General features: G+C 38.6%; 1 long non-coding RNA gene across 1 annotated transcript in view; it reads right to left on the bottom strand.

Annotated features, from left to right (window-relative positions):
• The window catches only part of LOC132518094 (uncharacterized), a 479,628-nt gene that overhangs the window by 114,459 nt on the left and 345,933 nt on the right, over positions 1-19,236 (bottom strand). The window contains exon 4 of the long non-coding RNA XR_009539861.1: positions 6,687-6,768. This is a non-coding gene — a long non-coding RNA (uncharacterized LOC132518094). The remainder of the gene's footprint in view (positions 1-6,686; positions 6,769-19,236) is intronic.

The raw sequence follows: 19,236 nt of genomic DNA, 5'->3' as shown, positions 1-19,236 counted from the left end.
ATATATATAGCATAAACACTAAAATGAAATACAAAGCTGTGTTAAAAAGCCAACAAAACATATAAAATAGAATAATAAACACACTTGAATAATCCAAAAGAAGGCATGAAAGAAGTAACAATGCAATCAAACAAGATGAGGAAAATAGAAAACAGTAGCCTTAAATCCAAACATACCCAGTAATTACATTAAATATCAAACAAACAAGCTTAAATACTCTAATTAAGAGATGGAGGTTATAGGAATGGATATATATTTTTTAAATCCGTGATTCGGTATGTGCCATAAAAAGGACACATTCTCATACAAGGATACAGATAGAAAGAAAGTAAAAGGATGGAAAAAGTTACAGCACAAAGGCATGAATACTAAAGAGGGATATTTTACAATGATAACAGGATCTCAGGAAGATGTGACAAGCCTAAATGTATATGCAGCAAATACCATAGCTTAACATATGATGCAAAACTGACAGATCTAAAAGGAAAAATAGACTAATCCACAATCACAATTGGAGATTTTCACACACCTCCCTCAATCAGAGATAAAGAAAGCTATTTAAAATAGCAATATATAATAATTTGAAAATCTATTAACCAACTTGACATAATTAATATTCATATAACACAACAGCTAGCAAATGGAGAATACACATACCTTTCAAATATACATAAAATAATAACAGTGTAAACTGTATATGTGTCTTTTAGATAATTCTTGTACATTTCAAATGATTGACTCATTCAGAATGTTTCCTAACCAATGAAAATTAACACATTAACACAATGAAAATTAACTGGAACTGAGTAACAAAAAGTTAACTAGAAAGTCCTCAACATTTGGAGATTAACAACATAATTTTAAAAAGCCCATGAGTCACAGAAGAAATCACAATGAGAATTAGAAAATATTAGGAAGTAAAAATAATGATAATACATAAAACTATACATTAAAAGGGTGAATTCTACTGTACGTAAATTATATCTCAATAAACCTGACTTAAATTTTTTAAAAATGATGAAAATACAACATATCAAATATTGTGAGATGATGCTAAAGCAGTACTTAAAGGAAAAATGTACTGGCTTTAAATGCTCATATTAGAAAAGAATAAAGGCTTATTTGCAGAGATGTGGATGGACCTAGAGATTGTCATACAGTAAGTCAGAAAGAGAAAAACAAATATCATATAATATTGCTTATATGTGGAATCTAGAAAAATGGTACAGATGACCTATTGGCAAAGCAGAAATAGAGTCACAGATGTAGAGAACAAACTTATGGTTACCAAGGGGGGGAAAGAGGGGTGGGACGAATCGAGAGATTGGGATTGACACATATACACTACTATATATAAACTAGATAATGATGAGAATCTACTGTTTAGCACAGGGAACCCTCCTCAGTGATCTGCGGTGACCTAAATGGGAAGGAAATCTAAAGAAGCATGGATATATATATATACGTATAACTGATTCACTTTGCTGTACAGAAGAAACTAACACAACATTGTAAAGCAACTATACTCCAATAAAATTGGCTTGGCCATCTGCAAGCCAATTAAAAAAAAAGAAAAGAACAAAGTCTTAAAAATAATGATCTAAGTGATCACCTCAACTGTAATAAAAGAAAAAAGTATTATCAAAGAAAGAAGGAAAGAAATTGTGGTGAACCCAGAGGCATGCCACTCAGATCCTCCATCAATATTAATGAAGACAGATTGACCCAGCTATCAGCAGATAGACTCTGGCTGTCAACTCCTTCAGGATTTGCCTCAGTTGCAGAGAACCTCCTCACCCAAGGGCATGCCCTTCTTGGGCAGCCAGATCCAGTGACTGATTGCAGTGGAAGTATATAACATTCAGACATTTCTGACCAAGGCAGGACACCGCTGAAAGCCTAAATATGCCTCAAGATCTCCATAGGGTTGTCTGACATTTTCCAGACGCCATCACGGTTAGATTTCTCCCTCTGACCAATGAGGTTTCACTCTCCTCCCTTCCATGGGAGCTAATCTCTAATAAATACCCTGCATGCAAAAATCCATCACAGAGTTTTCCCTCAGAGACAGACTTTCAACAGAATAATCAAAATGAAAGCAGAAATCAATGAAAAAGAAAATAGGCCAAAAAAAAAAAGAGAAAAATCAGCAAAACTAAAAATTGGTTCTTTGAAAGATCAAAAACATTAATAAACACCTAGCAAGACTCATTAAGAAAAAAAGAGCAAAACAAAATAAACACTCAGCAAAAACTGTTTGATATTGGTACAGTCAAGATACACGCTTCCAACACCACAAGAATCACTCGTGTTGCCCTTTTATAGCCACAAACACCTCCCTCTCCCCACCCTCACCCCAATTCCTAATCCCTGGAAATCACTAGTCTCCATTCTATGATTTTATCTTTTAAAGAATATTATATACATAAAATCATATGGTATAATTGGTATTGGATATTTTTTCTCTCAACATAATTCCCTGGAGATTCTTCCACATTGTATGTATGTCAATGATTCATTCCTTTTTATTGCTGAGTCATATTCCATGGTATAGGAAGTACTAGTTTGTTTAACCATTTACCTACTGAAGGACATCTGGATTGTTTCTAGATTTTAGCTATCAGGAATATACCTACTATGAACATTCATGTACAGATTTTTAAAAACACAGATCTTACTTTTTCTGGGATAAATGGTTGAGTACAATTGCAAGGTTATACAGTAGTTGCATGGTACTATGGACTGATTTGTGTCTTTCCAAAATTCATATGTTGAAGCCCTAACCCCCAATACCTCAGAATGTGACTGTATTTGGAAACAGGGAATTTAAGGAGGTAATTAAGGTAAAATGAGGTCACACGGATGGGCCTTAATCCATTATGACTGATGTCCTTATAAGAGGAGATTAGTATACAGACAACACACAGACTGAAGAGCGATCATCTGAGGACACATCAAGAAGGTGGCCATCTGCAAGCCAAGGAGACAGGCCTCAAAAGAAGGCCTGCTAACACCTTGATCTTGGATTTCGAATCTCCAGAACTACTAGAAAATAAATTTCTGTTTATTTCTAAGCCACTTAGTCTGTGGTATTTTGTTATGGCAGCCCAAACAAACTAATAAATGTGGCCAGTTTTATAAGAAACTGCCAGTTTTCCAAAGCCGCTGTACCACTCCCACCAGCAATGTATGAGTGAGTGATCAGATTCTCTGAACCCCTTCCAGTATTTGGTGTTGTCTTTACTTTTTATTATAGCCATTCTGACAGATGTGGTGATATCTCATTGCTGTTTTAATTTGCATTTCTTAAATAAGTAATTATGTTAAACCTATTTTCATGCACTTATTTTTCATCTGTATATCCTCTTCATAAAATATCTCTTTATGTGTAAGCCCATTTTCTAATTAGATTTTTTTGTTTGTTTTTCACTGTTAAGCATTGAGAGTTCTTTACATATTCTAGATACTGGTCCTTTGTCAGAGATGTGATCTGCAAATATTGTTTCCTTGTTTGTCACTTATCTTCTCATTCTCTTAACAGAATCTTCTGCAGAGTAAATTTTTTAAAATTTTGATGAGCTCCAATTTATCCATTTTTCCTTTTATAGATCATGCTTTTGGTGTCAAGTTTATGAACTCTTCATGCAACCCCAGATCCCAAAGACTTTTCTCCCATTTTTTTCTACAAGCTTTATAGTTTTATTTTCCTTTTAACCATATGAACCATTTTGAGTTAATTTTTGTACAAAGTATGAGGTTCAGATCAAGATTCATTTATTGAAAAGGCAAGCCTTCCTCTATTGAATTCTATTATCCGATTCTGAATGGAGTATGTGACCCAAAAAGTCTAAGAATAATTGTTTTACATAAAAGAGCCTCCGTAAAAATTCCTAGACTTTATTAAGGCAAAGCAAACACACTGTGAGTCTCTGTTTTATGTTCTTGCCTCCAAACAATGTACATGAGCCCTCTTTTATCCTCCTTAGCTGAAGAGATAAAAGAACAAATGAGCATGCTCTGAGATCCAAAGTTTTATTTGGTGATACTTATAGGTTCATGACACTTATTCTGCTCTAATTCATTATTATGTTTGTGAGGGATCAATGCTTATTCTGTCTGAATTCCTGTATTAAACCTCTGGCCTATCTAAACCCAAAGAACCAGCCCAGTGATTTAAGACCAGGCTGCCTCTTTGGAATTCAGTCCCTTGTCCACTGAACCATCAGACTCTCTCAAACTGAATTTCAGTCTCCCCTGGCCACTCTGCACTTGGTTCATCCACACCATTTTGTAAAGTTATGAGTACTTCCATGGTTGGTCTTTCCCCTGGAAATGGTACCATTAAGTCACTTGGCAGACTTAATGGTACCATTAAGTCACTTGGCAGAGGGAAGGAAAGTGAGCTGAATTTTTGATCACAGACTATGGCCTGGGAGAATCGTTAGTTCTGTAGACCAAATACTTCTCTTTCTGGGCACATGAACTGTGCTACTCTACACTACTCTTTGAAGTTTAGAAAACCATGTGACTTGCTGTGAACAATAAAATATAAGCTAAAGTAATATGTTCTGTTTCATTGAAGTTTTAAGAACTCACGTGCTTCACCATTGCCTCCTTGTATGGATTAGCAATGTTCAGATGGTAGACTCCATCAGTCTGCAGAACTAAGTGAAAAACAATATGAAACAGAGCCCTAGCAACCCAAATGGACATGTAGCATGAATAAGAAATAAACACTGCTGTTTTAAGCCACTCAGTTTTTTTTTGATTTTTGTTTTTTATCACTGCATAATTGCATCCATCCTTATGGATATAGTCCCAGTGGCTTTACATGTATTTATTTAGTTGTGAAAATTCATTAAATGAAAATCAAAATTTGAATTAATCTTGATATCCCTGTAAGTCTATATATAGAAATAAATTTGCTAATTGAAAAAAACTTACAGTCACACCATGTTCCTGAATTAGAGTTTTGAAAACACAGTTTCTACATGTAGATTAGTAACAGCATTCCACGGGCTAAGACACAAGCAGACTAAAATTTATTACTGGCACTGAGTCAATACTTAATATTTTTTGAATAACTATAATCCACAAGAGGGAGATAAGCAATTAAACAGCAAAATGCTGAGCAGAAATAGCTAAGTAAATATTTCAACTGTTTGACAGTAGCTTAACAACAAATAATTTAACAAAATTTTGTATCCTCTGAGCAAAGTGCTAGATAGATTTAAAACAAAGTAAAAACAAAAAAGAAGCCCTTTGCACTTTAGTTTGTGGGTGAGACAGATACTAAAAAGATACGACACCCGGTTCTATGGGAGCACAAAGAAGGGGTAACGTTATGGTATCCAAGTTTATACATCATGGCACAAATCCATTTTCAGCTTATACCCACAATGGAAAATTATGTTCTTGATTAACCAGAGCAAAATTTAATCCAGAATGCATGAAGGCAGAACCCAGGAGAACCCAGCCAGAGAACACAGTGTACTCAGAGTACAGAGCCAGAGAAGTGTAGGGTGCCCCAGCAGAGACAAGTCACTCCTCAATGAAAAACAGAGACAGGCAGTTCAGGAGCTCACTGAGAGCAGCAAAATCTCCCCAGCAATGGAACTGATGGTGCCTAAACCTGCTTAAAGTAAACTTTGAGAGCTGTATAGGTCCTGTGTGAACCTCACACAATTTTCTCCCTTGAGGTCCTCAGGGCACTCAGACTGGGAATATAATTGAGATCACTTATTTTAAGACGCACCAGACTGGGGTTTTTCAGCAATTCTTTAGTGAGGATGGAATGTATATTCATAGCAGTCCTTGCTCTGTGTGTGTGTGTCCGTGTGTATATGTATGTATGTGTGTATGTATGTGTGTGTGTGTATATATATATATTTGTAAATTGCAAATTATCCTGAATAGTTGTGCTTAAATTTATAGTCAGGTCTAGAGTTTTCATTAGATTGTGGGTTTATTTATCATCAACTAATCCTACTTCCATCTTCATAAAATTCTGGATTGAAGAACCATTCTAGGAAATGTAGAGGAGGTTTGGGTTGAACTGCCCTGAATATTACCCAGAGTGGTCAAAATGCGTTACACAGCATCCTATACAAAGTAGTATCTTGACAAGGCTATGTCCACATACTACACTTAAGGGAAAATGATGCAATTGGGAGATTAAGTTAAAAAAAACAAGGAGAAAGGATTTGGGGGTAAAAATCTATAAACATAAAGCCATAATATTCCTCATCCTCGCCATATCATATGCCAAATCATGATTTTCTTTCTGTTTTTCAAAACATGAACTTTAAGCGGTCTGTGTGCTCTGACCCAGAAATCCCACTTCTAGAATCTAACCCTATGAAATGATTTAAGACATGCATGGAGATTTATAAGCAAAACATCTTAAAAATTGCAGAATGAATAATATTGAGGTGATATTAATATTTTAAATGATTATAAATATTAATAAGAAATTAAATTATATTTTTCTAAATTGGAAAGAAAAGAACACTATATAAATCTGAGTAGTGACTCTACGTGAAGAAACGCAAAATTATGATCAGCTTGGCTCAAATGCCAAGGAGACTTCTGACCTCTGGCTAGTTCTTAGAATGCACAGTGTTGAAACTATTTTAATCCTGGACCTCAAAGTGCAAGCCTGGATTCCCTTAAAGTTCACCTCTTACCTTCCTCCTCCTTCTAAAAATGAACACTTCTCAAGCTGAAAATTTCAGAAGTTGAGTCATTTTCATGTTTTCTTCTCTGTGCCTGTTTCAAAGAATGGGACACAAAATGCACTTTGTGAAGTCAGACTTTGAATCAGAACTTAATTATCATGCTGGCAATGAATCTTAGTGGGTAATTTCCCTATCATTAACCAAATCATCAATTAACTATTTTATTAAGTCAAGAGTATGTGCTTAACACTATACTGGGCTACAAGGATACAGAAACTGTGTATGTAAGAGCTGGGCTTTGGCCTCAGGGTACTTGCTCTCCAGCTGACAAGTTACCACCCATAAAAATGAACCAGGAGTAAATGGCACAGGATGAAAGGGAAGAAAGAGCTAAGTCAGCATGTAGAGGTTAGATGCCAGTAACACTGGTAGAAACTCAATAAGGACCACAGTGACCAGGGGGAACTTGATAGGAGAAGTGAACCTGCACTAGCCCTTGAAGGATAAATAGGATTTGTGTAACGAGATGTTAGGGAATTCTAGGAGTTTAGCACAATATGAATGAAAGAATGTTACCAGGAATAACCCGGTTTTAGATTCAAGGGACTTGACATAGAAAGAAGCAATGGAAAATGAAGGTGGGAGAGTGCTTGGGAAGAAAATAGAGTCCCTCTGGAAAAAAAAAAAGAAAGAAGGAAAGGAAGGAAGGGATGGTTGGAGGGAGGGAGGGAGGGAGAAAAGAAAGAAAAAAAGGTGTATTTTGGTTTTTGTGTGTATATATGTATGAGACATTTTTCCTGAAACTTGAAAGGTAAAATTGCTTTAAATGTTAACTACAGTCTTGATAAATCTCGACTTAAATGTGTTTTGCGAATAATTTTATACTTGATTCAATACAACGAGAAGTAACAACAAATAGGATTTTCTCCATCAAAAGAGGGTGATAGCTAGAGCTCAAGTACCCAAGTCATAATTTCTAGATACTTTCTGAATGCTCCTCAGTTATCCCCAAATAATAATGATGACCAAGCCGGCTACCCACACCCTCCACCAGCCTCAGCATTCAGAATATCCAGCCCAGGTCACATTAAAAAAAAAAAAAAGTACTTTCACCTTTGCTTATATAGCACCCTATCCACTGCTCAGCTCCTCCAGGGCATCTCTTTCCTTCGCACCAAGAAGATTTATTCTATATGTATTTACTACTACATATCAGTTACCATATTTTGAAATCACCTGAGGTATGCATGGAGAAGGAGAGGACAGATAAATAGAACAGGCAGATGGATATGGACAGACAGAAAGTCAGGCTGATTGTGAACACATGGAAATTCAATCTCTGCCCTCAAGTAGTTTACAATCCATCAGGAACCAGGTATGCAAGTCAGTATAATACACAACAACTTCAATGCAGAGATACACAATGCACATTTACGTAGGGCCAAAGGAGCACCCAAGTCTGCCAGGGGAAGATGGGAAAAAGCTTCACAGAAGTATTTGAGATAAACTTAAAAGAATAGGTGGGAATTCTTGGAACAGACTCAGGGAAGGCGTTCCAGACAGAATGACCATGCATAGAAAGACACAGATGCATTAGAAAGTATAACATATGTGAGAACCTCTAGAGAATCGAATATTGCTGACAGAATGGTTAAGGGGAGACAGGTGGGAGATGAAGCCTGACAGGTAAGCAGCAGCCACCTCATGAGTGATCACGATAAGTCATAATGGTAGGATATGCCATAGAGAAAAGTAAAAAGTTTTCCGTTCAGTCATAAAGGTAAAGCATTCTTCACTTTTGTTCTTTTTAAAGAGTCTGTATTATTTATTTTTATATATTTTTAATTTGGATTTAATGTTTAGTAAGTAGTAGCTATATAACAAGGATATGGAAAACATAGGTAAGGTGTAAATAATAATAGAAATAAGGCCAATTTACCTGCTTTAACCAAAGGAATGTTACTATCATCTCTAAAGCCCCTCCTAGGACCTTGCCCTGCCTTCATGCTCAGAAATAACCATTAAAGAGCTAAGCCCAGGCTAGGCCATTTTCCTTTCATCCCGGCCTCCACATGGATATTTAATTGACTCTTTCCTTCCCATCTTTTTTTTTTTTTTTTTTTTTTTTGCGGTACGCGGGCCTCTCACTGTTGTGGCCTCTCCCATTGTGGAGAACAGGCTCCAGACGCGCAGGCTCAGCGGCCATGGCTCACGGGCCCAGCTGCTCCACGGCATGTGGGATCTTCCTGGACCGGGGCACGAACCCGTGCCCCCTGCATCAGCAAGTGGACTCCCAACCACTGCGCCACCAGGGAAGCCCTTTCCTTCCCATCTTAATCCCACTCCCTGGACATGAAAATAAATGTTTTTGGTTTTTTTTTTTTTTTAACAGGAAGGGATGTCCCAGATTTTCTATTCTAACACCTTTATTTTACACCAGAAAGCTGAAGCACAGGCAAGTAATAGCCTCTTGTTAACTAGTGCTAAATTTAGCACTAGCACCTAGAGCTCTAAATGCCAATACTAGTTTGAGTCAGAAAACGAAGCCTGATTTTGCCTCTAGTTGAGTTACTGTCCCATCTTGCACGAAGCAGTCATCCCTTTATGACACCCTCACTTCCTTGAAACTTCTTTAGTTTGAATCATAGGGAGGCTCAGGATAAAGAGCCAGAAGGAGATAATAGTGAGAACAGCATTGCTATCCTTGTATTTGTGTAACTATAGGAGAGTTATTATAATAAGTTACATCTTCTCCATCTCTGCTTTAATATTTTTTTGAGGGCTTGAGGGTGTATAGTTCCCTCATGTGAAATGGACTAATTATTAGTTGTCTCAGCCAAGAGGTGTGTCCAATTAAAGTCTGAGTCACTAGGAGCTTCCATTTAAAATTCAAGAATCCTGTTGGCTATAGATCAAAGATACCATTTCAAGGAACACTAAAATGAGAAAAATTAAAACTTATTTTTTGTCCTTGCTAAAGAACCAAAAAATTACTGCAAGAATTAAAGCATCATAGTTAACAGGAGAAGATGGCAGAAGAGCAGGATACGGAGATCACCTTCCTCCCCATAGGTACACCAGTAATACATCTACACGTGGACCTGCTCCTATAGAACACCCACTGAAAGCTGGCAGAAGACCTCAGACCTCCCAAAAGGCAAGAAACTCCCCACGTACCTGGGTAGGGCAAAAGAAAAAAGAATAAACAGAGACAAAAGAATAGGGATGGGGCCCGCAACAGTGGGAGGGAGCTGTGAAGGAGGAAAGGTTTCCACACACTAGAAGCCCCTTTGCGGGTGGAGACTGTGGGTGGCGGAGGAGGGAAAGCTTCGAAGCCGCGGAGGAGAGCACAGCCACGGGGTGCCGAGGGCAAAGCGGAGAGATTTCCGCACAGAGGATCGGTGCCGACCGGCACCAGTCGGAGAGGCTTCTCTGCTCGCCCGCCAGGGCGGGTGGAGGCTGGGAGCTGAGGCTCGGGCTTCGGTCGGATCCCAGGGAGAGGACTGGGGTTGGCGGCCCTGGGAGAGGACCGAGGTTGGGGGCGTGAACACAGCCTGAAGGGGGCTAGTGTGCCACAGTTCGCTGAGAGGGAGGCCGGGAAAAAGTCTGGACCTGCCGAAGAGGCAAGAGACTTTTTCTTCCCTCTTTGTTTCCTGGTGCGCGAGGAGAGGGGATTAAGAGCGCTGCTTAAAGGAGCTCCAGAGACGGGCGTGAGCTGCGGCTAAAAGCGCAGACCCCAGAGACGGGCATGAGACGCTAAGGCTGCTGCTGCCGCCACCAAGAAGCCTGTGTGCGGGCACAGGTCACTATCCACACCCCCCTTCCGGGGAGCCTGTGCAGCCCGCCACTGACAGGGTCCCGTGATCCAGGGACAACTCCCCCAGGAGAACGCACAGCGCGCCTCAGGCTGGTGCAACGTCATGCCGGACTCTGCCGCCGCAGGCTCGCCCCGCAACCATACCCCTCCCTACCCCCGGCCTGAGTGAGCCAGAGCCCCCGAATCAGCGGCTCCTTTAACCCCGTCCTGTCTGAGCGAAGAACAGACGCCCTCAGGCGACATACACACAGAGGCGGGGCCAAATCCAAAGCTGAATCCCGGGAGCTGTGCAAACAAAGAAGAGAAAGGGAAATCTCTCCCAGCAGCCTCAGGAGCAGTGGATTAAATTTCCACAATCAACTTGATGTACCCTGCATCTGTGGAATACCTGAATAGCCAATGTATCATCCCAAATTGAGGAGGTGCACTTTGGGAACAATGATATATATATATTTTTCCCTTTTTCTCTTTTTTATGAGTGTGTATGTGTATGCTTCTGTGTGTGATTTTGTCTCTATAGCTTCGCTTTTACCATTTGTCCGAGGGTTCTGTCCGTCCTTTTTTACTTTCTAAACTTTTTTTCTTAATAATTATTTTTTATTTTAATAACTTTATTTTATTTTATCTTACTTTATTTTAAAGTAAGGATATTTTAAAGTAAGGATTTTAAAGAGGATATCTTTCTTTCTTTCTACTTTTTCTCCCTTTTATTCTGAGCCGTGTGGATGAAAGGCTACTGGTGCTCCAGCCAGGAGTCAGTGCTGTGCCTCTGAGGTGGGAGAGCCAACTTCAGGACACTGGTCCACAAGAGACCTACCAGATCCATGTAATATCAAACGGTGAAAATCTCCCAGAGATCTCCATCTCAACACCAAGACCAAGCTCCACTCAACAACCAGCAAGTTACAGTGCTGGACACCCTATGCCAAACAACTAGCAAGACAGCAACACAGCCCCACCATTAGCAGAGAGGCAGCCTAAAATCATAATAAGGCCACAAAGAGCCCAAAACACACCACCAGACGTGGACCTGCCCATCAGAAAGACAAGATCCAGCCTCATCCACCAGAACACAGGCACTAGTCCCCTCCACCAGGAGAACTACATAAACCACTGAACCAACCTTACCCACTGGGGTCAGACACCAAAAACAACGGGAACTACGAACCTGCAGCCTGCGAAAAGGAGACCACAAACACAGTAAGATAAGCAAAATGAGAAGACAGAAAAACACGCAGCAGATGAAGGAGCAAGATAAAAACCCACCAGACCTAACAAATGAAGAGGAAATAGGCAGTCTACCTGAAAAAGAATTCAGAATAATGACAGTAAAGATGATCCAAAATCTTGGAAATAGAATAGAAAAAATGCAAGAAACATTTAACAAGGACCTAGAAGAACTAAAGAGGAAACAAGCAATGATGAACAACACAATGAATGAAATTAAAAGTACTATAGAAGGGATCAATAGCAGAATAACTGAGGCAGAAGAACGGATAAGTGACCTGGAAGATAAAATAGTGGAAATAACTACTGCAGAGCAGAATAAAGAGAAAAGAATGAAAAGAACTGAGGACAGTCTCAGAGGCCTCTGGGACAACATTAAATGCACCAACATTCGAATTATAGGGGTTCCAGAAGAAGAGAAAAAGAAAGGGACTGAGAAAATATTTGAAGAGATTATAGTTGAAAACTTCCCTAATATGGGAAAGGAAATAGTTAATCAAGTCCAGGAAGCACAGAGAGTCCCATACAGGATAAATCCAAGGAGAAACACACCAAGACACATATTAATCAAACTGTCAAAAATTAAATAAAAAGAAAACATATTAAAAGCAGCAAGGGAAAAACAATAAATAAGACACAAGGGAAACCCCATAAGGTTAACATCTGATCTTTCAGCAGAAACTCTGCAAGCCAGAAGGGACTGGCAGGACATATTTAAAGTGATGAAGGAGAAAAACCTACAACCAAGTTTACTCTACACAGCAAGGATCTCATTCAGATTTGATGGAGAAATTAAAACCTTTACAGACAAGCGAAAGCTGACAGAGTTCAGCACCACCAAACCAGCTTTACAACAAATGCTAAAGGAACTTCTCTAGGCAAGTAACACAAGAGAAGGAAAAGACCTATAATAACAAACCCAAAACAATTAAGAAAATGGGAATAGGAATATACATATTGATAACTACCTTAAATGTAAATGGATTAAATGCTCCCACCAAAAGACATAGACTGGCTGAATGGATACAAACAAGACCCGTGTATATGCTGTCTACAAGAGACCCACTTCAGACCTAGAGACACATTCAGACTGAAAGTAAGGGGATGGAAAAAGATATTTCATGCAAATGGAAATCAGAAGAAAGCTGGAGTAGCAATTCTCATATCAGACAAAATAGACTTAAAAACAAAGACTATTAGAAGAGACAAAGAAGGACACTACATAACGGTCAAGGGATCGATCCAAGAATAAGATATAACAATTGTAAATATTTATGCACCCAACATAGGAGCACCTCAATACATAAGGCAAATACTAAAAGCCATAAAGGGGAAATCAACAATAACACAATCATAGTAGGGGACTTTAACACCTCACTTTCACGAATGGACAGATCAACCAAAATGAAAATAAATAAGGAAACACAAGCTTTAAATGATACATTAAACAAGATGGACTTAATTGATATTTATAGGACATTCCATCCAAAAACAACAGAATACATATTTTTCTCAACTGCTCATGGAACATTTTCCAGGATAGATCATATCTTGGGTCACAAATCAAGCCTTGGTAAATTTAAGAAAATTGAAATTGTATCAAGTATCTTTTCTGACCACAATGCTATGAGACTAGATATCAATTACAGGAAAAGATCTGTAAAAAATACAAACACATGGAGGCTAAACAACACACTACCTAATAACGAAGTGATCACTGAAGAAATCAAAGAGGAAATCAAAAAATACCTAGAAACAAATGACAATGGAGACACGATGACCCAAAACCTATGGGATGCAAGCAAAAGCAGTTTTAAGAGGGAAGTTTATAGCAATACAATCCTACCTTAATAAACAGGAAACATCTCAAATAAACAATCTAAGCTTGCACCTAAAGCAATTGGAGAAAGAAGAACAAAAAAACCCCCAAAGTTAGCAGAAGGAAAGAAATCATAAAGATCAGATCAGAAATAAATGAAAAAGAAATAAAGGAAATGATAGCAAAGATCAATAAAATTAAAAGCTGGTTCTTTGAGAAGATAAACAAAATTGATAAACCATTAGCCAGACTCATCAAGTAAAAAAGGGAGAAGACTCACATCAATAGAATTAGAAATGAAAGAGGAGAAGTAACAACTGACACTGCAGAAATACAAAGGCTCATGAGAGATTACTACAAGCAACTCTATGCCAATAGTATGGACAACGTGAAAGAAATGGAAAAATTCTTAGAAATGCACAACCTTCCGAGACTGAACCAGGAGGAAATAGAAAATATGAATAGACCAATCACACAAGCACTGAAATTGAAACTGTGATTAAAAATCTTCCAACAAACAAAAGCCCAGGAGCAGATGGCTTTACAGGCAAATTCTATCAAACATTTAGAGAAGAGTTAACACCTATCCTTCTCAAAATCTTCCAAAATATAGCAGAGGGAGGAACACTCCCAAACTCATTCTATGAGGCCACCATCACCCTTATACCAAAACCAGACAAGGATGTCTCAAAGAAAGAAAACTACAGGCCAATATCACTGATGAACATAGATGCAAAAATCCTCAACAAAATACTAGCAAACAGAATCCAACAGCACATTAAAAGGATCATACACCATGATCAAATGGGGTTTATTCCACGAATGCAAGGATTCTTCAATATATGCAAATCAGTCAACGTGAAACACCATATTAACAAATTGAAGGAGAAAAACCATATGATCATCTCAATAGATGCAGAGAAAGGTTTCAACAAATTTCAACACCCATTTATGATAAAAACCCTGCAGAAAGTAGGCATAGAGGGAACTTTCCTCAACATAATAAAGACCATATATGACAAAGCCACAGCCAACATCATCCTCAATGGTGAAAAACTGAAACCATTCCCACTAAGATCAGGGACAAGACAAGGTTGCCCACTCTCACCACTCCTATTCAACACTGTTTTGGAAGTTTTAGCCACAGCAATCAGAGAAAAAAAGGAAATAAAAGGAATCCAAATTGGAAAAGAAGAAGTAAAGCTGTCACTGTTTGCAGATGACATGATACTATATATAGAGAATCCTAAAGATGCTACCAGAAAACTACTAGAGCTAATCAATGAATTTGGTAAAGTAGCAGGATACAAAATTAATGTACAGAAATCTCTGACATCCTTATACACTAGTGATGAAAAATCTGAAAGTGAAATTAAGAAAACACTCCCATTTACCATTGCAACAAAAAGAATAAAATATGTAGGAATAAACCTACCTAAGGAGACAAAAGACCTGTATGCAGAAAATTATAAGACACTGATGAAAGAAATTAAAGATGATACAAATAGATGGAGAGATATACGATGTTCTTGGATTGGAAGAATTAACATTGTGAAAATGACTATACTACTACCCAAAGCAATCTACAGATTCAATGCAATCCCTATCAAACTACCACTGGCATTTTTCACAGAACTAGAGCAAAAAAATTCACAATTTGTATGGAAACACAAAAGACCCCGAATAGCCAAAGCAACCTTGAGAACTAAAAATGGAGCTGGAGGAATCAGGCTCTCTGACTTCAGACTATACTACAAAGCTACAGTAATCAAGACAGTATGGTACTGGCACAAAAACAGAAAGATAGATCAATGGAACAGGATAGAAAGCCCAGAGATAAACCCACGCACATATGGTCACCTTATCTTTGATAAAGGAGGCAAGAATATACAGTGGAGAAAAGACAGCCTCTTCAATAAGTGGTGCTGGGAAAACTGGACAGGACATGTAAATGTATGAAATTAGAACACTCCTTAACATCATACACAAAAATAAACTCAAAATGGATTAAAGACCTAAATGTAAGGCCAGACACTATCAAACTCTTAGAGGAAAACATAGGCAGAACACTCTTATGACATAAATCACAGCAAGATCCTTTTTGACCCACCTCCTAGAGAAATGGAAATAAAAACAAAAATAAACAAATGGGACCTAATGAAACTTCAAAGCTTTGGCACAGCAAAGGAAACCATAAACAAGACCAAAAGACAACCCTCAGAATGGGAGAAAATATTTGCAAACAAAGCAACTGACAGAGGATTAATCTCCAAAATTTACAAGCAGCTCATGCAGCTCAATATCAAAGAAACAAACAACCCAACCCAAAAATGGGCAGAAGACCTAAATAGACATTTCTCCAAAGAAGATATACAGATTGCCAACAAACATATGAAAGAATGCTCAACATCATTAATCATTAGAGAAATGCAAATCAAAACTACAATGAGATATCATCTCACACTGGTCAGAAAGGCCATCATCAAGAAATCTAGAAACAATAAATGCTGGAGAGGGTGTGGAGAAAAGGGAACACTCTTGCACTGTTGGTGGGAATGTAAATTGATATAGCCACTATGGAGAACAGTATGGACGTTCCTTAAAAAACTACAAATAGAACTACTATACGACCCAGCAATCCCACTATTGGGCATATACCCTGAGAAAACCATAATTCAAAAAGAGTCATGCACCAAAATGTTCATTGCAGCTCTATTTACAGTAGCCAGGGCATGGAAGCAACCTAAGTGTCCATCAACAGATGAATGGATAAAGAAGATGTGGCACATATATACAATGGAATATTACTCAGACATGAAAAGAAACGAAATTGAGTTATTTGTGGTGAGGTAGATGGACCTAGAGTCTGTCATACAGAACGAAGTATGTCAGAAAGAGAAAAACAAATACTGTATGCTAACACATATATATGGAATCTAAGAAAAAAATAACGTCATGAAGAACCTAGGGGTAAGACGGGAATAAAGACACAGACCTATTAGAGCATGCACTTCAGGATATGGGGAGGGGGAGGGGTTGGCTGTGACGAGGTGAGAGAGTGGCATGGACAGATATACACTACCAAGCGTAAAGTTGATAGCTAGTGGGAGCAGCCGCGTAGCACAGGGAGATCAGCTAGGTGGTTTGTGACTGCCTAGAAGGGTGGGATAGGGTGGGTGGGAGGGAGCGAGACGCAGGAGGGAAGAGACATGGGAACATGTGCATATGTATAACTGATTCACTTTGTTATAAAGCAGAAACTAAGACACCATTGTAAACCAATTATACTCCAATAAAGATGTTAAAAAAAGAAAAGAATTAAAGCATCCTAAACAAGTACCATGGGGCTCTGCTCTCACATGCTGGGCACAAACCTCAGAGGTGTTTGCATGTTGTCTGCAGATGTCTATTTACAGACTCATTAGGGAAGATGGCTTTTGAAAGGCTTTACCTCCTAGGTACGAAAATCATTATTTAGCAGGTAACTTCCAAGCTTCAAATCATGAGCTATTCTTCCCTCATCTGGGTCTTATCTTTTTGTCCTTTAGACTAAAACAACAATAGGGCTGGAACAGACATCCAAAGCCCATTTAATTGTTGTGTTGGAGTGGGAAGGGACTTCAAAGACTGATTAACTAACCCCCTCCATTTACAAGAAGGAAACTGAGGCCCAGAAAAGTAACAGTATCTGTTGAAGGTCATGGAGAAGTGGGACTCAGAATATCGTTCACTATTCTTTTTACTAAATCAGTCATTTTAGCGGGCAACAATATAGACGGCATTCTTGTACAAAATGCCTACCCTTGCCCAGAGACATGGCTGGCAGAGTCTGCCCATGAACAGATCCATAGCCCTTGACTTTTCTCTTTAACTCCATGCCTTTGCTCAGAAAGAGCCAACAATCTGTGTTTCATCCCAGGAAAGCCATCTGGGAGAGTTCCCCGGCAGCCCACAGGGATATACATCAAGGCTTGCAAATTAAGCCTGCCTGATCATTAGTCCCGTCAGATCCTGGGGTGGGGAGCAGGCCGGATGGAGATTCTGTCATGAAATACACTAGGGAAAAACTAGCATATTAGCCTATCGGTACTTTACAATAGGCTGCCTGACTTTGTTGAACCTAGGATATCTCCAACTAGTTTGACCACTGTTCCCTCTCTCCTTTATTTTTTCTTTTTATATACCTTTTTTTAAAATTTTTTATACAGCAGGTTCTTATTAGTTATCCATTTTATACACATTACTGTATACATGTCAATCCCAATCTCTGAACTCATCACACTCCCCCGCTGCCTCCCCCTGCTTTCCCCCCTTGGTGTCCATACATTTGTTCTCTATCTATTATTAACCCACAGAGTTACATCCTGTGTAATGCACCTCGTGAATCCTGCTCCAGGGAATGTCTTCTGCCCACCCTGTTGCCTTGATTCAGCTTTCCAAAAAAGGCTTGTGTTCTACTTAGGCACACAGGTAAGCAGAGCTTCATTGCTGGGGGTGTGTCCATTTCATCACTTTGTACAGATCCAGAATATCGATTACTGTGACCCATGACAAGTCAGTGATGCTTGTTACAAGATGTGCTGTTAAGTGTCTTCCACAGGCTTTGACAGGATAAAAACATCAGATCCTTATTCCCACCCCTTAAAAAAAATTGCCACGAACTCCGTGCCAACGTTTTTGTTTTTTCAGGCAACAAGTATGCATTTTTCACATTGAATCACATATCATAATAAACATAATTCAATTAATCCTTACAGATAACAATATTTATAGGTAAATTGAAATCCCTTTTTCACCAACTAACTCCTACCTGAAGCCCAGTTCTTTCATTCATGTAAGCAAAAGTGAGTCAATTTAAAGAAAATACTTAATAAATAACAGTGCAGGTAATTTAGATGTTGCAGAAGTTGTATAGTTGGAAAACAAGTGACTGGAGTTAGAAAAACATCCTTGCTTCACAAAAGTCGATAGCAAACTTCTTGATTTCCCTCTTGCTATTAGATTCATGTACCACTAGACAGTGGGTTGCTCAAAAAATCATAGTTACTGGTGATTTTTATCTCTGTATTATATATGGAAATTCCTGCCTGTGTCTAAATACATTACTGATGATAATAGTATCCTGTCAATAACCAATATGTGATTTCAGTCCTCTTTGAATCTGCCCTTAATCCTTTGAAAATCTTTTTGCTTGTGGGTTTGGAAAAAAACAAGCAGCCATCATGTCACATTGTATCTCCCCAATGACCTGACAATTGTTTCAAGGATTTCTGATGACACTTGTAATTGGAGTGCAAAGAGCCTCCATGGTGACTGGAAGATGTTACTGCAATTTTTCATTTGACTAAATGATTAGAATTGTTATAAAAATCCTGACATCTGTCATTAGTATCCTGGAAGGAGTTGAAAATTTACCTCAAAGCAAGGATATTTCAACTGGGTCAATTGTGTCAACTGAGCCAGTCACTCTAAGTATCCATCCAGCCCTCCTGTCTCATATTTATAGATGAGACACAAGACGTACTGGTGTTGCAATGGTGTTAAAAATAAAATATCTCCCCATAAGCTTAAACATGATCAAAAGTAACACTCGTGCAACACCTGGACCTTTCTATCCACCCGACATGTTCCTCCCTGCCAACCTGGCTGCTGATAGTGGGGCTGGATGGCCTGAAAAATATATTTTTAGCACAAAT

The sequence above is a fragment of the Lagenorhynchus albirostris genome, chromosome 3 (genome assembly GCF_949774975.1).
Source record: "Lagenorhynchus albirostris chromosome 3, mLagAlb1.1, whole genome shotgun sequence".
Taxonomy (NCBI): Eukaryota; Metazoa; Chordata; class Mammalia; order Artiodactyla; family Delphinidae; genus Lagenorhynchus; species Lagenorhynchus albirostris.
Note: the sequence above shows the minus strand (reverse complement) of the source record. Positions and strands in the feature narration are given on the sequence as shown.